The sequence below is a fragment of the Drosophila navojoa genome, chromosome X (assembly GCF_054131105.1).
Source record: "Drosophila navojoa isolate 15081-1374.11 chromosome X, UAZ_NAV_1.0, whole genome shotgun sequence".
Taxonomy (NCBI): Eukaryota; Metazoa; Arthropoda; class Insecta; order Diptera; family Drosophilidae; genus Drosophila; species Drosophila navojoa.
Window position 1 is genome coordinate 31,418,781 of NC_142895.1, and position 20,556 is coordinate 31,439,336.

The 20,556-nt window shown below is 36.7% G+C and overlaps 1 long non-coding RNA gene across 1 annotated transcript; it reads left to right on the forward strand.

Annotated features, from left to right (window-relative positions):
* Positions 1-7,132: 7,132 nt before the first annotated feature.
* Positions 7,133-19,339, forward strand: LOC149090840 (uncharacterized). Its single transcript, XR_016197466.1, has 2 exons — positions 7,133-7,233; positions 19,217-19,339. It is a non-coding gene; the product is annotated as an uncharacterized LOC149090840 (long non-coding RNA).
* The last annotated feature ends 1,217 nt before the right edge of the window (positions 19,340-20,556 follow it).

Below are 20,556 nucleotides of genomic sequence, written 5' to 3' on the forward strand. Positions count from 1 at the left end.
GATACATTAGATTTAAGGGTTGAAATTATACATGAGTCTGGGTATATAAACCCAGGCTCAGAATAATAAAGCAATACGAAACTAAACACCATCATAGTCAAGTGTATTCGTTCACAATATTTTGTGTTTATACCTATAACTCGAATTATGTTATTTATTTTCGGTCACTACAGCACAGATAATGTAACAAGACCTGCTCGAAGAAGCATTATCTAAAGACCATATGATTTTTGATTTAGGTACGAATCTGTATATCTTTTACGACTACGTAAATTATATCTGTTGACGTTTGCTTCATAACATTTATTTATGCTTCCTTTTGCTTTTTGCCGCAACAATTGTAATGTATCTCGATTGCTTAGTTTGGTGTCATCATTCAACAGATCTAGGTTCCTTAGTAGAGAGTAATCTTTCCCATTTAAAATCATGTTTTGACCAAAAGCAAGAAAATAAGGAGAATATCCTGTACTCCGGTGTAATGAAGCTCTCAAAGCTCCACTAATAGCATTCAAATTCTCATCCCAGTTGGTAAGTTCAGAACCTATGTAGGCTCGTATAGCTGCTAACACAGATCTATTTAATGGCTCACTAGCATTAGCTTGTGGTGAATAAATTGCGGTACACTTTTGAGTTACACCGAAACTCGTTAAGAAATGAAAAGGGTTTACCCATTGGCGGTTTAAGAATGGTATTTGGACTCTTTGTCGTGCGACATACGATACATTCGGATATATATTTTCGAATCTGACTTACCATTCTAGGCCAAAACAAATATCTTTTTATCTTTTCTACAGTTTTACTCATACCACCATGTGCTGAACTTGGCGCATCATGTGCCTGATGTAAAACTCCAGTCACTAATGTCGATGGTACCCAAAGTTTCCAAGAATTGTTTTCTTGTTCTTCATCGCCCGAAGCAAACTCTGTTCTTTTGTAAACGAAATCGTCAATTACTTTTAGATCGGGAAATCTGGATTGATTTAATTTGACTTTCTCAATTAAACTTAAGTATTCGGGTGATTTAAATTCTCGTGACGTTAAATCTATGATCGGACAATTAAAAGTCATCTCTTCAATAGCTGGGTCGTTTTTTCGAGATAAGGTTTCTGCTACCACATTTAGCGAGGCTTTTCTATGCAAAATACTAAACGTAAAGGTTCGTAACTTCATGGACCATCTGGCAAGTCTGCCGGACAAATCTTTCTGATTCATCAACCATTTAAGAGCGGCGTGATCAGTTATCACTACAAATTCCTGACCTTCGATATACGATCTAAACTTTTTGATGCCTTTAATGACTGCTAAGCATTCCAATTCTGTAACAGAATAATTACGTTGGGCTTTTGAGAGATTTTCAGACATAAAAGCTATAGGCAACTCACCGCCGTCTCGTTCTTGAGCTAAAACACAACCTATTCCATACATGCTTGCGTCACAAAGTAAAACAAATGGTTTTGAAAAATCTGGTGTTATAAGTATTGGTGAAGCTGTTAAACAAGACTTTAAAGATTCGAACGATTGCTGGGCTTCTGGATTCCACTCTATGCCTTTCTTTTGTTTTAACAGCTCTGTCAAGGCAAAACTGACAGTAGCGTATTTTTCTACACATCGTCTGTACCAACCTGATAAACCTAAAAATCGCCGTAGTTGTTTCACAGTGGTAGGAACAGGAAACTCACTGATGGCTTTAATCTTATCGGAGTTTGTTCTTATTTGACCGTCTCCGATTATGAATCCGAGATAGGTGATTTCTTTCATACAAAACTTTGATTTGCTTATGTTTATTGTAAGATTTGCTCTGCGTAAGCAAAGTGCTATTTCTTGCAACGACATCAAATGATAATCTAAGTCATCAGACAAAATAAGGAGATCATCTAGGTATACAATACTCGTGTTCGCAAATGAGCTGGAATAACTTGATCCATTAACCTACATAGTGTTTGTGCGGCGTTGCATAAACCGAAGGGCATCATTTTGTACTGGTATAATGGTCTATTTGGGACCGTGAAAGCCGTATATTGTCGAGATTTCTCATCTAGAGGAATTTGCCAATATGCGTGTTTTATGTCTAAGCCGGTAATAAGCGACTTAAAATGCCATCAATATGAGGCAAAGGGTATGCATCCCGCCTAGTAACCTTATTTACCTCTCTCGAGTCTAAACAGAGTCGATATTTTTCTCCCTTTTTTACTAAAACACAATTGCTACTCCAAGGACTGTTTGACTCTTCTATGACATCTAGTGCCAACATGTTATCGACTTCAGTAAACATAATCTTTTCGATAGCTGGCGAAACTGGCCAATGACGTTGTTTTATGGGTATTGCTGAGCCAACATCTATAGAATGCGTTATTAAGCTGGTGCGACCAAGACCTTCAGTAGCGAAAGATGGGAAAACTGCTATGACTTTATCAAGTCGTGCCTTCTCTTCTTTCGACAATACGTGATAGTTGGGTGGGTCTATATTTTCATCAGCGGTACCTACATCTAATTCTGCTACACCCTCTTGTGAAGTTATTTTGTCTAAAAGTCCAAATTTATCCCAAAAATCAATGCCTAGATATACGTCTTGCTTCAATTCCGGGATGATAAACATTTCTAGATCTGCTTCTTTCCCTTGGTATTTAATTTGACTTGTAAGCTTGGCTATTACCTTACTATGTGTTCCATTCGCGGATTTAATGTATCCAGAACATTTTTTAACTTTCTTATTTAATAACAATTCTTTTGCTGCCGAGCCACCAATACAACTTATTGTGGCTCCTGAGCCTAGCAGGGCTATATAACTTCTACCTTCTATACTAATTTCAGTGAAAAGTCTATTATCTGAGCCTAGAAAAATGGCTGATATGAACCTTCTCCTAACCTTCCGTATACTTTTCCAGAATTCTCTTAAACGTTTAGTTGAACGCTTAGACTTAATTCTAAATTTAAATTCATCTATTTTATCGAAAATTCGATTACGGACTACGTTGTAATTTCGTATTCTTTCATGTAAAGGTGTAAATGAAAAGTGAGTGTTGGAAGAATTATATTTGTGGTCCGTTTGAGTGCCAATATCCTGACTATCAATGGGTTCGGAGGATGTGTCTACTTGGTGTTGGTTGACACATTCCGTTTCCGGTTTCCCGAAGGGAAACACAGCCAAAACAAAATATTTTTCGGGGGCCTACGCAATCGTCGAATCTGTGGCCAGGTTTGTCACAATTCCAACAAACTTGAACTGTTTTTATACCCTGAACCCATTAAAAATGGGAAATCAGGGTATAATGGTTTTGTTAAAATGTATGTAACAGGCAGAAGGAGGCGTGGCAGACCCCACAAAGTATATATATTCTTGATCAGGGCGACGAGCTGAGTCGATTTAGCCCTGTCCGTCTGTCTGTCTGTCCGTCCGTCCGTCCGTCCGTCCGTATGTTTGAACGCGTCGATTTCAGAAGATACAAGAGCTAGAGACCTCAACTTTTTTTTAAAATGTCCGTAAATACAGCGCGGATATCGAGTTTATCAATAAAAAACGATAACTCATTCCGATACTTTTTTATCGATAAAAAACCTTATCGAAGATCACTTAAATAATTATATCTCCTACATCTTTCAAGCTAGATTCTCCAAATTTAAAATGTATATTAAGATGAATTTTATACAATTTCGGTTTTTGTTAAAATTTACCCCCCACCCCTAAATCCACCCCCTCACCCTCATCTTTGTAAAAGTCGTATATCAAATACTAGAGACTTGTGCTTCGGTATACACATACATTTTAACATTATGATTACGTTCTGAAAGTTTCATTACGATCGTACGTCTAGAAATTAAATTATTCAACAAATAAGTTATCATAATATCGCCAACACTGCAGCGCAACCCAAGCGCAATCGCCTGTATATGTGAGTGTGTGTATGCGTGTGTTTGTTTGTATGCGTGTGTGTGTGTGTGTGTGTGTGTGTGTGTGTGTGTGTGTGTGTGTGTGTGTGTGTGTGTGTGTGTGTGTGTGTGTGTGTGTGTGTGTGTGTGTGTGTGTGTGTGTGTGTGTGTGCGTGTGTATTTGCTAATTATTATTGCTTGTAGGGTTCAGGGGATCTCGTAGTCGAGCAGTCTCGACTAGAGCTTTCTTTCTTGTTACGGTATGTCTTTGTATTTCTGATAAGTTCTCTGAGACGTAAGCATCATCCGATAACTGCTCGGAATCACTGGGGACTGACAATTCGGAGACACATGAACGCACAGCCCGAGGCTTAAAAGTTTTTATATCATTATAAAACTTTTCATGTTTCCTAATTTCTCTTCGGAGCTGCGATCTGTTCGAAACATTTAAATGAAGTAATTCGTGATGTACTATGGGCATGGCGTTTCGAATCAACAGATCAACTAATTCATTTTCAGGTATCCCATTTTGGATCAACAAGATCTTCTATTGAGTATTGGAAGTCATCAAATGGTTCGTTTTCGCCTTAGCGACGTTTCCTAATCTTCTCCCATATGTCATAATCGGTTTCTATATCTTCAAATCTTCTCTTGAACTCTAAGCAAAAGATTTCCCAAGTAAAGTTGGAGTGAGTACGATGGAATTTCCAGTACCAATCACTTGCTTTACCCGTAAACAATAGATATATATGGTCACATAAAAGTTGAAATTCGTTATTCAACACATACAGCAAAAGGGTTCTTCCGTTTGTAATGCGGATGCTATATCTTCCGTGCTATGGATCACCGACATTTTGATTTGTCTATGTAAAAACTAATAATTAAAAATTAAAATTGTTTGGGGTACTGATATGTCTGTCTTTTCCATGCCAGAAACTTATAAGATGATGTCAGTCTAGTACATAGTGGTTTACATCTATTGTCGTTAATTGTTCTATTTTCATTAACCAGCACATTCAATTACTGGACAGCACTCACACTGAAGTAAGTCTACTGTATTCCAAATTAATTGAAATGTATTCTACATGTTGTATATTATCAATTCTATATTTGTTGATCATCACCATCTGAAGCTGTAGGTCTATTCAGGTCGACCAATTCAAAACAATGAATTGCAATCGCTAATTCCAACGAAAAAGATCCTAAGCGTAAGAGAATGTTGTCTGCAACATTTATATAAATGACTTTTAGTTCGCTAAAACGTGAATTGTATGGATGGATTGATGGGTGAGCTTTAGGAACCCAGACATACTAAAAGGTTGAAATTCAAACTGTCTATGATCCCACATAGGGTTTTGATTAAAATGTGTAATGTCTCGGGCCCCACGTTGAGCGCCATTAAAATGTGTAGTGTACGGGTTTGACTAAGTTGCGACTCTCTCGACGAGAGCGCTGTATGTCGCCTGCGGATGTTAGGTACAGGCTTGCTCTATGGCGTGTAGAAGGCTTCGAGGTGCGCACTCTTGCTATGCTCGTCACTTGCTCGCCGGATTGTCGGGGTTCTTCTCCACCTATTCTACACTATTGCACCCTAACACACTTTAGTTATAGTGCGCTTCAGAAACTATATATCTCGAAAGTGACTGTATTTGACCAATGCGCCGACACGCAATATTAATGTGGTAAACTTAACCATGACATTGACTGACAGAGAGACAGTAGGTGTTGTTCGTCCCTCGTCTCTACCCTCCCTACCATGACAATACTGTATTTTAGTTGTACCGTCCCTAATTAAGTCCTTAAGAACTATACTACACCTTACACGATCCTGGCATGGATAGTCGACAGACCAAAAAACTTACGAATTCATATTAATTTTCATCATTTTAATTCAGTATTAAACAAAAACTAATCAATTGAGAAGACCACATCATTCTAAGAGAGAGGCGTGTTGAGGAGATAATAAGGTTTTCTAATCAATACTATCCTATACTTAGGTGTTAATACCTTTTCTTTCTAATTATATACGGTTACAATATTTCTTATTATCTACAACATTTAATTTAACTCTAGGTTACATTTTTGTTTTCATTTTATAATTTTTTCATTTGTTCTGTATTAGTTAATTTTTTTGTTTTTGTATAATTCTTTCATTTAATTTTGTCTTACTTAATTTTTTTGTTTTCTTGCATAATTCTTTCATTAAATTAATTAGTTATTATAATTTTATAAATTCATTATAATTTTAAATATTTTCAACTACTTTTTGTGCAAGCATATTATAGTTAGATTTTAGAGAGCTTTATATTTTTCTGGATTTGTTATCATTCAATTACTTACACAGCGTGTTTATTGTTTTTATATAAATATCTGCATACCGTTGTATTCCTGGGCCCAAGATGACGATGGCATGTTGATTTTAGCTGCTGGGGTTAAACATTATAAATATAAATATAAATATAAAGATCTCTTGATCTAATCAACTCTTTTTTTTGTTTTTATACACATTCACGAAGTGAATTAGTATATTGGTTTTGTGCAATGTCCGTCTTGCTGTCCGTCCGTCTGTCCGTCCGTCCGTCTGTCCGTCTGTCCGTATGAACGCAGTTCATTTCGCCGCTATTGAAGCTAGAGACTTGAAATTTTGAACACATACTCGTGTATAACTCCGATTTATAAAGTGTTAAAATTTTCCCGCTCCGCCCACTAGGGGCGTGGCAAATCGGAATATGCTTTTTCCGATATACCAGAAATCATGTTAGTTGAAGAGCTAGAAAGTTGAAATTTGGTATGTAGATCCGCGTTGACCCCCCAAATCCAAAAAGCTATGGTGGATATATCTACGCCCATTGGGGGCGTGGCAAATCAGATAAAACTGTATCTCATAAAGTTCTAAAGCTAGAACGTTGAAATTTCGCACGTGAGCTAAGGCTATAATTCTATAATGACTGATGAAAAATTTTATGTCTACGCCTAATAGGGGCGTGGCAAATCGGACCTGAAGATATAGTGATTTTTCAAATTTGGCTATATTTTAGGCACTATTGATGCTAGAGACTTGAAATTTGGTATATATACGCGAGTTGACCTCCCAAGTCCAACAAGCTATAGTGGATATATGTCCGCCCAAAGAGGCGTGGCAAACCGCAAAACTTTATATCTCCTACAGTTTAAGAGCTAGAAGCTTCAAATTTGGATAGTTGAGTTACTGGTCCTCTATCGATGCCCCAAAAATAATTGTCACGCCTCTTTGGGGGCGTGGCATATCGAAAAATACCCTGTAATTTTCACATTTTTTGAGCGTAAGCATTCAAATTTCGCATTTACGTTACCGTTAGCTCTCTCTAAGAACTGGCCAAAAATGAGGTGTCTACGGCCACTAGGGGCGTGGCAATCGGCATTTGTAGTATCAAATTGCGACATTTATATGCTTGAGCTATCTATGTATGTACATGTATATACAAATAAGCTTAATAGGCATTGATAACACGGAAGGAAACATTTTTATAAAATTTAAAAATAAAATTTAAATATTTAAAAAATATAAAAGAAGCTAAAATAACAAAATTTGCAATTTACAAAAAAGAGTTTTCCGCGGGATTTGAACTCGCACCCAAGGCATGTTTGTCAAAAGAACAAAAACAAATTGAACCGGCGCCTTTGCCGACAGCGCCACCACCTACTATCAACAATTTTAATTAAAATGAAATCCAAAAATAAGATTCTTGTTATGAGAGTAGCAGATGGTAAATTCAAAGCAAAAACAAATCAGTCTCATTTCAACGCTAGAGTATGCATTTATGTGTACATACATACACACATACAAATGAGCGCGTGCATAAGAAACGCTGGTATGCTTGATGCTACATATGTATGCGTGGAGACTTATGTACATACATATACATGCATAAATGCGTACATACATATATGAGGGCTATTTAAGAAGAAACAAATTTAAACTTATAAAATTTGTCAATTAGAAAAAAGAATAAAATAAGTACCTATTTTATAAAAAACGAAATATGTATGAAAAAAATACACAACTTGTTGTTACTTGTTTCTTTTTTTGTTTTATAAAAACCTTTTCAGAGCAACACACATAGTCTGCTCTGACTACCTCCGCTGTGTTCCTACATCAGCGCATCAACTGATGCATTACTCTACATTCCGCCGGGTCCTTACTTAACTCATGTATTTGGGCAAGGGCTAGATCTAAATGAGGCTGTCTTACGTCATTGGGTTGGTTGCTTTAGAGATACCGATTCTTTAGTACCGGTTGTTGAGGGTGGAGTCTCTCTTTTGGCCGTTAATGGACTCTTATGCTGTTGAGAGTTAGCTCTGTGTCGGTGAGGGTGTCTTGTCTTCGTGGTAGCTAATCTGCTGTGCAGCCAGGTCTTTTATTTTATCGCTGCGTGTCATTGACCGCACGAGTCATATAAAATAAAAGCCAATTACTCTTTCGTAGTCTTTGCTTTAGGTGATAGCTCTAGCTATTAGGTTAAATCGAGGTGGTCACCTAAATTAATGAATAATTAGCAAATTATAACACTTGTACATTAACGTACCTATTGCCAAATCACTAGAACACTAATTAAATAATTGTTGCTTGCACTATCCACGGATATAATCTTTTTATATTGTGTAATAGCTCACCCACGTTTTCTTTTTTACAATAATTTATGAATCTGATCGCGACTGCTATCGTCAAAGATCTTTTCAATTATGATCGGCAGCTTCGCTAATCACGCTGGATTGAGTGGCGCTAAGCGCAGCCGCGCTATCATCTATTCTTCGTCTGCTGTACCTCAACTTAGATTTGTGTGAATGATTTTGGGTTCGAATTGAAGATCCGCGGTAACTGATTAACTAAAGTGACAAGTGCACTTGCCAATACGTTTTATAAGTTTCTTTTCTAGCTGTATATGCATATATGTATATATATATAATAATAAGACCGACGTTATAGTTTAAATAAAAAAAAAGTTTTTTTTAAATAAAACTTATAACGGAGTACAATTATTCTTACGCGATGTAAGAGTGGTCTTAGAGCTGAATTGAAACTGAGCTGCTGATTGAAAATTTGTTTGTCTTATATCGCTAGAAATGTATATCGATGGTGGCGTGATTTTGGTGAAGTGAGTGGCCTGATCGCTGCCAAATATGCTAAATATGCAGTTCCCACGAGAAAGGGTTCGATGCGTTGGAGTGCGACTTGTTTATATGAGTGGATGATCGGATGATTGTTTCTAAGCGGACGCTTGGGCGATTTGTTTATAAGTAGTTGCTAGGGCGATCGTGGATTTGGTGTTGTGTTTAAGTGTGGGTGAGTGCTGATCGATATATTACTTCCCCATCCTAAAGAGATTAGCCTGTCCTCAGGCGGAAAATGTAGGGTACAATTGTGGTATGGTTTCTAATGGTGAATGAGTTTCGGGGAGTGGTTGATCTTCTGGTGTTGAATTACTTGATGTTATGGCTGTTTCATGTCTTATGATAATTTTCTTAGATATTGTCTTAAATTTAATGGTTACAAATAGTATTAGACTTATAATAGTAATTATAAAAGTTGTAGTGGTTATAATATTGAATGTCTTATTATATTTAGTATTTTCTAAAACTATTTGCTTTGTTTGTATTAATGATATTGGTTCTGTTTTTGTGATATTATTTGTTACATAGATAGTTTGTGTGTAGTCTGATAGTGTGCTTACAATTGAGATGTTATTTATTTGAAGGCTACAGTCATATATTTTAATTATGTTATTACCCTGAATATTAATATTATTTTTATTACAGTTTTGAATGATTTTTGTTTTTGCGTAGTTCCAAGTTACAATAATGTTTGGTTCTATATTGATTTGGTATGTTTTAAATCTTTTGGTATATTTGCATTCTGCTGATCTTTGAGTTATTATACTACTAATACATTCGTTTGTTTCTTGTTTCTTTGTGGTTCTTATATATGCTTTATTATTTAAGATGTAGTAAGTCTCAAAAGTATTTTCTATTAATGTATTATTTTGATTATCTGGGTGAGGTAAAATCTTATAAAGTGGTGTTTTGCTTATTTTTTTTTTCGGTACATGCGAAATTATGAATATTTCATTTGTGTCTGATTTAAACCAAGTAGAAGTCTTTATGTTAAGAATTTTTTCAGAATTTATATTTAACATATGCTGATGCTGTATTTCGATGCTTTGATTGAGGGCGGGAGATGCCATTGATAAAAGTGACAGTAGTAATGTGGTGATTTCTAAAATTAGGTGTCGTATTTACTTTCGTTAGTCTTCTTTTTATACCCTGAACCCATTGAAAATGGGAAATCAGGGTATAATGTTTTTATGTAAAAGTATGTAACAGGCAGAAGGAATCATCGCAGACCCCACAAAGTATATATATTCTTGATCAGCACGACGATCTGAGTTGATATAGCCCTGTCCGTCTGTCCGTCCGTCCGTCTGTCCGTCCGTCCGCCCGTATGAACGCCGAGATCTCAGAAGATATAAGAGCTAGAGAGCTGCAATTTTGTGTGCATACTCGTGTATACCATACGCAGTACGAGTTTATTTTATTAATTTTCGATAACTCATCCGATAACTTTTTTATCGAGAATAATCGAAAAATTTATTTTGTTTTTTGAGCCTTATCGGAGTACTATTAGACGTAGAAACATCAGATTTACTGTGTATATATATATGATGAATACAAACATTTTTGATACCACGCCACCTTCGCCCCCAATTTGTAAAAAACGTATTTCAAGTACTAGAGACTTGTGCTTTGAAATGTACACACATTTTGACCATATAATTACGCCCTGATTTCATTAAGATCGTGTGTTTACAAAAGAAGTTATTCACCAAGTAAATTCTCATACTATTGCCCACACTGCAGCGCAGCCCAAGCGCAGTCGCAGCTTACTGCGCAGTTAGCAGAGCGCGGGCGCGTGAGGGTGGATGCATATATATGTATGTGTGCGTGCATAAAAGAAGTGCAGAATGATAAGAATATCAGCTTGGAGGGTTCAGGGTATCCCCTAGTCGAGCAGTCTCGAATAGAGTCTTCTTGTTTCTTTTGAATTTCGATTTGTAATGTGTGGTTTGTCGTCCTCTATTAGTTTCTATGTAATGTTTTTCGTCAGTTTGTGTTATTTGTCCTGTTTTCTTGAAAGGTGTCGTTGTTTTAGTTTTAACTAGAGGGGCGTGTTTGTAGACTGTGTCTATTTCGAAGTCGATTCGGTTTTTGTTGAGATTTTTGATTTCATTTATCTTGTTTGCTTGTGTGTCATATTCAGGTGTACCTGCGTATATAAATATGTCTGCTGGGGTTCTGTTCGTTGTCAAGTGTTTTGTCTTATGGTTATAAATGTATATGGTTTGGAATTTCGTCTGTTTGTTTTCTATGTCGGATTCTGTATTAATAATTCTAAGTTTTTCGTTAATTGTTCGGTGAAATCTTTCTATGTCTGAAATACCGTTTTTGCTAGTAGTGATATCGATTTTTACTTTTTCGGATTGTAACCAAGCTTGGAGAGCTGCGCATATAAATGCTGAATCTTTGTCTGCTTTGAATTCGATGGGTTTTCCCATGTCATTGAAAATTTTTATGATTGCTCTTTTAGTTTCGAGCCAATCACGACTGTTTACTTCTACTAAATTCCGTATTTTGAATATATGTCAATGCAAGATAAAAATTGTTTGTTGTCGATTAAGTAAAAGTCCATGACGTATTTGTCTCTGGGATTGTATACTTATGGAGTGATTTCAAAAGTCAGTTTTTGTGTTTTTGTTTTCGGTTTTAGATAGATTGCAAATTTCGCATTCGTTAATAATATTTTGTATTAGATTTTGGTGGTCTGGAAAGTAATACTTTTCTCTGAACCAGTTGGTCGTTTTTGTAATACCGGGGTGGAGTAATTTCTTATGATTTAAAAGAATTGTTTCTTTAAATTCTGCAAAAGTGAGGATATCTTGTAATTTTGTTGAAGTTCTTAATGTTTTTGTTTTACTATCGGGATTTATAATTTCAGCGTAAGCTTTTTGGAATATTGGGAAATCTGAGAGGTGTATGTTTTTAGCAAGTGTATCTGTCATTTCTATGTATGTTATATATATTTTTGTTTTATGGAAATAATGCATTATGTCGATTTTGTCTTCGTTACCTTTTATGAATTCAATTTGTCTATTATATAAGTTTAAAGGTCTTCCTGAAATAGGTATTAAATTTTGATTGTCTTCCTGAGCACTATGAATGGTTGCTCGGGAACTGCTAATTTCTTCTCCTAAAAGATTTTCTTCTAGGTTGATTCTAGAGGGCATCTGCTACGTGGTTTTCTTTTCCTGGTAGATGTTTAATAGTATAGTCGTATTCATTTAATTTAATCTTCCATCTTTGTAATTTCATGTTTGGTTCTTTAATATTGTGTAACCATACTAATGGCTTATGATCGCTGAGGATTTGGAATTTTCGACCGAAGAGATATGGTCTGAAATATTTGGTAGCCCATACGATGGCTAATAGTTATTTTTCTATTGCTTTGTGGTCCTGTGAGAGGACTGCTCCTATAGCCACATTACTTGCGTCTGTGGTTAGAGAGAATGTTTTGTTAAAATCTGGATAGATTAGTATTGGGTCGTTTGTTATGAGTACTTTCATTTTTTCGAAGGCTGAGATGAAATCTTGGTTAGTTATATCAATTTTGGATTCCTTTTTTAATCCTAGAGTCAGTGGTTTTGCTATTTTCGCCAAATTTGGAATAAACTTGCGGTAAAATCCGCAAAGACCTAGAAAAGATTTAATTTCTTTACGTGTTTTGGGAATTGGAAAATTTATTATAGCTGCTACTTTATCGGCATTAGGTTGGATTCCTTCTGTTGTTATTATGTGTCCTAGGAATTGTGTTTCTTTTTTTAGAAATTCACATTTGTCTAATTAGAGTTTTAAATTGGCTTTGCGTAATCTGTCAAATATCTTTTTTATGGAAGTTAAGTGTTCATCTAGTGAAGTTGAGAATATGATTATGTCGTCGAGGTAAACTAGACAGTCTTTGAAAATTAAGTTTTCTAAAAGGTTATTCATACATCTTTGGAAGGTTGCAGGGGCGTTTTTTAACCCGAAAGGCATGCGAGTGAATTCATAATACCCTTGTTTTGTTGAGAATGCAGTTTTTGCGATTGATTGAGGGTCCATTTGAATTTGATGGAAGCCCTTAGCTAGATCGATAGTGGTAAAATATTGGCATTTGCCAATGGGTGTCTATAAGGGTATTTATAGATAGGGTCCTCATGTTTGGTTATTATTTTATGTTTGATTGTACTAGTAAAGGTCAAATTTTCACCTTTTCTGTACTGGATGTCACTATAGTCGTGAAGTATTTTTTTTAATTTATTTGTTTCTTCTGGATTTAGATGATCCAGTCTGTATTCGTTTTTTTCTTCAATATTATTATTTATTTCGTACGAAAATAAGTCGTACTCGAATTCTGTTGGAGGGTAAGGGGTTTCATTGGAAATTTCTTTATCATATTTGAATTTGAAAGTGTAGTTTCCTATGGTTATGTTATCTTCTGCATAATTAATGATGGCTTTGGATGCCGAAAGGTAATTTCTACCTAATAGTATATCGTAACTGTCTGAGAAATTGTGACAATAGAATTTTTGTATAGTGGGGCAGAGTTTGCTGCTTGCGAATGAGACGCTTTTATTGAGTTCTATTATACCTTTAATGGTTTGAACTTTTAGATGTTCTTTAGTTTCTGGGAAGTTGAAAAAGTTTTTATTAATAAGGTTTATGGAAGAACCTGTGTCTATTATGCATTTAAGGGGTGTGTTATTTAAGATGAGTCTGATGTAGGGGTTTGTTCGATTGGTGTTATCGGTCTGGTTTGTTCCGAGGCAGATTGATGAAAATTTTCTGACCAATCCATTTTAGTCTGTCCGCTGTTGCTTTCTCTAGTTCGTTTAGTTGGTTGGTTAGGGAAAGGACTTTGAGTTTGAGTGGTCTGTTGATAGTTTAGAGGATTTTGTTGCGTTTCGTAATTTAATTTGTTACGGAACTCAGTATAAAGTTGTTGGTTAGTAGGATTATTCTGCCTTGCCAAAGTGGATTAATAGTTATTTTGCTTGTAATTCGTTTGGTTTTGGGTTGGTTTATAATTTGTTTGAGTTTGGTTTTGTTTAGAATAATTTTGGGAATCAGTTGGCTTCGAAGAATACTTGGGTTTGTCTGCGAAACTATTTTCATATAAGCCTTCTCTTTGGGCTACTTGTTTTAAATTAGACACTGTTGAAATATCAAACTTCGCTAAGGTCATATAGAACCTATCTGGTAACTTTCTAGTAATAACTTCTTTTACAGTAGTATTCATTGCATTTATATAGAGTGTAGCATTGGCGGGATCGCCTTCTAATGTCAATTTGTTTACAATTATGAATGTCTTATGTTCTAATTCTTCAATAAACTTACGATGGCTTCCGTTGAAATTGGTGTTGTACAAACGTCGTAGAAGCTCCTCGCAGGGTGTGTGAGTTTTGAATTCACTAATCAAGGCGGATCGAAGACTAGTCCAACCTGCGGCTTGTGTGAGTTGGGACACTCGTTGTGCTGCTCCAGTTAGTAGCATCTCGATGGTTCCATACATTAAGCTATGCTGGCGGACGTCCTTTGTTGGATATAGTTGCATTATGTAGTCGATGCGTCTGATGAAAGCACTTAATCCATTGGTGTCACCGTCGAATGTAGGCACCTGCCTTAGAAGAGTTAGGGCCTGATTGAGGTGGGTCTCCGACAATTCCAGAGTCATGGTGGAGCCGTTTAGTAGGTTCTTAAGCACTTTTTTGTTCGAGAGTTTTTTAAATAGTTAGCTCACTATTAGGTTACACATAGTTGGCACGAAATTGTGAGTGGGTTTCTGTTCTTTTGATTATTTCTCTTAATTGGATCAATCGTTTGAACAGTTTTTGGTTTAATTCACTTTTAACTTGCACACAGTTGGCATTTAATTGTGATTGAATTGTTCGTTCACTCGATTATTTCACTTAATTGGATTAATCATTTATAGTTGAACGGGTTGTTAATTTTTGTTTTTTTTTGGTATAACACTTATGACTTTTTTGGGATCGAGAGATATGTAAGTCCCGGACACAAATGTTATGTAGTGGTTGATTTCCACTACGCAGAACTTCTAAATAGTCCAGCGGGTCTATATTTTAACTAGAAGTCAGGTTGCACACGCGAGAGGTCACGTAGTACTTTAGCGGATTAGTAATGATGATCTTAATTGTTCACCAAACCAATCCTACCGGCTGCGCCAATAATAAGACCGACGTCATAGTTTAAATAAAAAAAAAATGTATTTCTGAAATAAAACTTATAACGGAGTACAATTATTCTTACGCGATGTAAGAGTGGTCTTAGAGCTGAATTGAAACTGAGCTGCTGATTGAAAATTTGTTTGTCTTATATAGCTAGAAATGTATATCGATGGTGGCGTGATTTTGGTGAAGTGAGTGGCCTGATCGCTGCCAAATATGCTAAATATGCAGTTCCCACGTGAAAGGGTTCGATGCGTTGGAGTGCGACTTGTTTATATGAGTGGATGATCGGATGATTGTTTCTAAGCGGACGCTTGGGCGATTTGTTTATAAGTAGTTGCTAGGGCTTTGGTGTTGTGTTTAATGTTGTGATGGATATATTACTATATATATATGTACATACGCACAGGTGCAAGGGATCGACAATCTCATCCCATTTTGTATGCTGAGCTTAATCATACATATATACATCTGTATGTATGTGAGCACTTCACAAGATCATCCAAATGCAAATGCTGGGACTTAAAATTGCTACAGACAGTGTTGCCAGGTTTTGAGACCAAAAAGAAAAAAAGAAAGAAAAATCGGCTATAAAAAAATGCTGAAAATAGCTCGTAAAAAAGCTTACAAAATAGCTGAACTCTCTTTATGCATTTTAATGTCATGTAATTTGGCAAAAACACTGAATTCGCCGTATATGTAATATGCCCGCATGTTGTCCAACTCGTCCTTTCTTATACAATCTTTAAAATCTGTGATTTTTGTGCGCGAATCATAAAATTTTTGCTTATGGATTTTCACTATTTTGTAATACACTCTTTCACACAATTAATGCCGAGAAATGCGCAATCAGTGATGGTGTAAATGAACCACTAGTGATTATCTATGTAAGTATATGTATACGATAAAGTAGTGGTGGTAGAATCTAGAGGGCTGCATGGCCGCACTCATAACCTGGCAAAATAGAGTCCATTCGAGATAAGACTGAGTGAGTGAGTCCGAGGCAGAATATTGTTGAGTGAGCTGGAGTTCGCATGGACTCTATGACTCATAACCCGCTGCCTACAACATTTATCCGAAGCATATTGGCGTCGAGTGACTCGAGTCTTTGAGTGCACACATATGTTCGTGTCAACACTTCGTATTTGCTCGGCTCTGTCGCTTGAGGCTCGATCAGTGAAAAAACGAAAAGCATGCGTTTCAATATGAAGCTTAACTGCGCACCTATTTTTTCATATTTTGTCTCTTTCTATGCCCTTTCCTTTTAGAGAGTATATGTAACTCTTAAAAGGGTTTGCCATGCTCATGTAAAATGTTAGTGTTTTCATGTCATTATCTTATATATCGATCTATACATAATTTTATTAACTTCTATATTAATTATAATTGCTTTATACATTATATCTAATTAAACAAATAATAATACTCCTAACGAGTTTATGGCATAACAAAATTACAAGGGATTTCGTTGGCTCGTTTTTGTGTGAAGGGTATGAAAGCGTTGGTACGCATAAAGAATATGTATTCGCTACGAAATTGTAACGGCAAATTTGCCGTTGGTCGGCCGTCTGGCCTGCACACACACGATTACATTGCCCTTCGTTTTTTCGCTAACTTTTTTTCTCTGCTAGCAGCGACGCCACTCATTAACTCAGTGAAGCAACTCATATACTCGGCCTCATATTTATTCGACCCTTTCTCGTTTAATAGAATATTGTGCCTCTGAGTCATATATGAGCGCACTCACTTACTCATCCATTTCTGAGTTGGCCTCGGTTCCACTCAATTCAATACGAGCATTGTTAACTCGAGTACGTTTTTTCTGGAACTCATGCAGCCCTCTAGTAGAATCGCACAGATCATTAAGTACAGTTTGGGACTTAATTGCAAATTTTTTTCTTTAAATTTAAATAATGAAACTTAAAATATTCTTTTGTAATATAGCTAGATTTATAGCTAATAGCATTTTCAAAATTGATATAGCATTTAGGATTTTAAACAAGTAAGAAAGCTCTAGTCGAGACTGCTCGACTACGAGATCCCCTGAACCCTACAAGCAACTGATATTTCAATAATAATTAGCACCCACACACGCACTCATGCAAACAAATACACGCACACACACACACTCACATATACAGGCGATTGCGCTTGGGTTGCGCTGCAGTGTTGGCAATATTAGGAGAACTTATTTGTTGAATAATTTAATTTCTAGACGTACGATCGTAATGAAACTTTCAGAACGTATTCATATTGTTTAAATGTATGTGTATACCGAAGCACAAGTCTCTAGTATTTGATATACGACTTTTACAAAGATTAGGGTGAGGGGGTGGATTTGGGGGTGGGGGGTAAATTTTAACAAAAACCGAAATTGTATGACATGCGTCTTAATATACATTTTAAATTTGGAGACTGTAGCTTGAAAGATGTAGGAGATATAATATTTAAACTGATCTTCGATAAGGTTTTTTATCGATAAAAAAGTATCGGAATGAGTTATCGTTTTTTAGTGATAAACTCGATATACGCGTGATATATACGGACATTTAAAAAAAAAAAAAGTTGAAGTCTCTAGCTCTTGTATCTTCTGAAATCGACGCGTTCAAACATACGGACAGACGGACGGACGGACGGACGGACGGACAGACAGACGGACAGGGCTAAATCGACTCAGCTCGTCGCCCTGATCAAGAATATATATACTTTGTGGGGTCTGCCACGCCTCCTTCTGCCTGTTACATACATTTTAACAAAACCATTATACCCTGATTTCCCATTTTCAATGGGTTCAGGGTATAAAAAGCTAGAAATGTTATTTAATAGCTTATCTGGCAACACTGGCTACAGGCAGCAAGAGCTTCGCACACAGGCATACAAATACTCGTAGTACATGTAGCAAGGTAGAGTGTGTGCGTGCACGCTCATCGCGAAAGCATTTTCATTATGAGCACCAACGCTTTCATACCCTTCAAATATTTTGTACGAGCTTGGCAAACGGTTTGATGAGTTCGGTATACTCTTCACACAGAAGGGAAGACATGGGCTCCAGCTGGGAAGAAGTTTCAATTTTTGTGAGCTGCTGCTTGTGCCTGAGCAAGGGAAACATTTAGCATAAAGGGATCTTTTGTCGACCATCTCGGTCGAGCGCATGAAGAGAAATGATTTTGTGTTCCCATATTTTCGTAGCACAAGCCTAAAAGGTGAGGAGCCGAGCAAATACGAACGGTCTGGGAACCAATGCTCAAAAATAAGTGTGCAAATCACTTTACACTACGTGTCCGGTCTATGTGCTGTCTGGTTAGTGCCAATAGTTAAGGTTTTCAATAAAAGATTGTGAGAACTTGTTTATTGATATTGTCTGTTATGTGCCTAACTTGTTATACTCATTCACGAAAGTGAAATGAGTATACTGGTTTTGTGCAATGTCCGTCTTGCTGTCCGTCCGTCTGTCCGTACGAACGCAGTCTATTTCGGCGCTATTGAAGCTAGAGACTTGAAATTTGGAACATATACTCGTGTATATCGGGATCCGCCCACTAGGGGCGTGGCAAATCGGAAAATGCATTTTCCAAAATGCCAGAAATCATGTTAGTTGAAGAGCTAGAAAGCTGAAATTTGGTATGTAGATCCGCGTCGACCACCCTAGATCACCAGCTATGGCGGATATATCTCTGCCCATTGGGGGCGTGGCAAATCGGATAAAATTGTATCTCTCAAAGTGGTAAATCTAGAATGCTGAAATTTGGCACGAGAGCTAATGTTTCGATTCTTTAAAGATGGGTGGAAAAATTATATATCTCCGCCCACTAAGGGCGTGGCAAATCGGACCTGAAGATATAGTGATTTTTTAAATTCTGCTATATTTTGGGCATTATTGATGCTAGTATATACGCAGGTTGACCTCCCAAGTCCAACGAGCTGTGATAGAGTTTATATCTCCTAAAGTATAAGAGCTAGAAGCTTCAAATTTGGATAGTTAAGTTTTTTGAGCGTAAGCATCCAAAGTTTGCAGCTAGGTTACGGTTAAAAATGAGGATTCTACGGCCACTAGGGGCGTGGCAATCGCCATTTATAGTGCCCAAATTGCGACATTTATATGCGTGAGCCATATATTTATGAATTCATACATATAAATAAGCTTAATCAATATTCATAATGCGGAAAAACCCATTTTTATAAAATTTAAAAAATACAAAAGAAGCTGAAATAACAAAAAAGAGTTTTCCGCGGGAGTTGAACTCGCACCCAAGCCAAGTAGCATGTTTGTCAAAATATCTAAAATGATCCCGTCGGTGCTTCTGCCCACAGAACCACCACCTCGTTTTGAACGACACCAATTAAAACGAATTCACTTTATTGCTATGACGCCATATAGCAAAGAAAAGCCAGAGTAGAGGCTGGAATTTCAAAATCAATGCAAAGACAAATCAATCGCACTTGAGCAATTGGAGCTAAGTTGGGCTGGCTTTATTTTGCGGAATATTTGTCCGTTGTTTTTTTTTTTTTTTGCTTTTTCCAGATAGCCTGCTTAGTAGTAGTCTTTTTTTTTGTGAAGGGCAAGCCGCCACACTTGCGCAAGAAGATGCGGCTCTAGAAACAAGGCCAGTAGAACATATAGCATTGCAGCTAACATTAAACAAGTAAGAAAGCTCTAGTCGAGACTGCTCGACTACGAGAACCCCTGAACCCTCCAAGCAACTGATATTTCAATAATAATTCGGACACACACACGCATATACATGCGATTGCGCTCGGGTTGCGCTGCAGTGTTGACAATATAATGAGAACTTACTTGTTGAATAATTATTTCTAGACGTACGATCGTAATGAAACTTTCAGAACGTAATCAAAATGTTTAAATGTATGTGTATACCGAAGCACAAGTCTCTAGTATTTGATATACGAGTTTTAAAAAATGATGATGAGGGGGTGGATATAAAGGCGGGGGTGTAAATTTTAACAAAAACCGAAATTGTATAAAATGCGTCTCTATCCATTTTGGGCAAGATTAACAAATTTGTTGCTGCCAAATTTGCGAATGCCCAAGAGTATGCAACACTGATTGTTAACCTTCCATGGACAACAACCAGTCAGTGCGACTTCCGTGGACAGCAACAAGTGATCAGCTATTTTGACACGCGGTCGCTGGCAAGCGGCCGGAGCTCGACTTACAAATTGAACTTTAACAATTAATTTGCGAAATGCACTTCATTATTGTCTTCACCGTGTCTTTAAAAAGATACTGTACAAGTTTTTTGCCACTAACGCGCCATTGGTCCAATTGTTAATTCACGATTTAACCAAAATCACAAGACGAGCTTCAGATCAGCTGTGTGCTTATCAGCAGTCGCGACGACTCTAATGTTAAACAAGT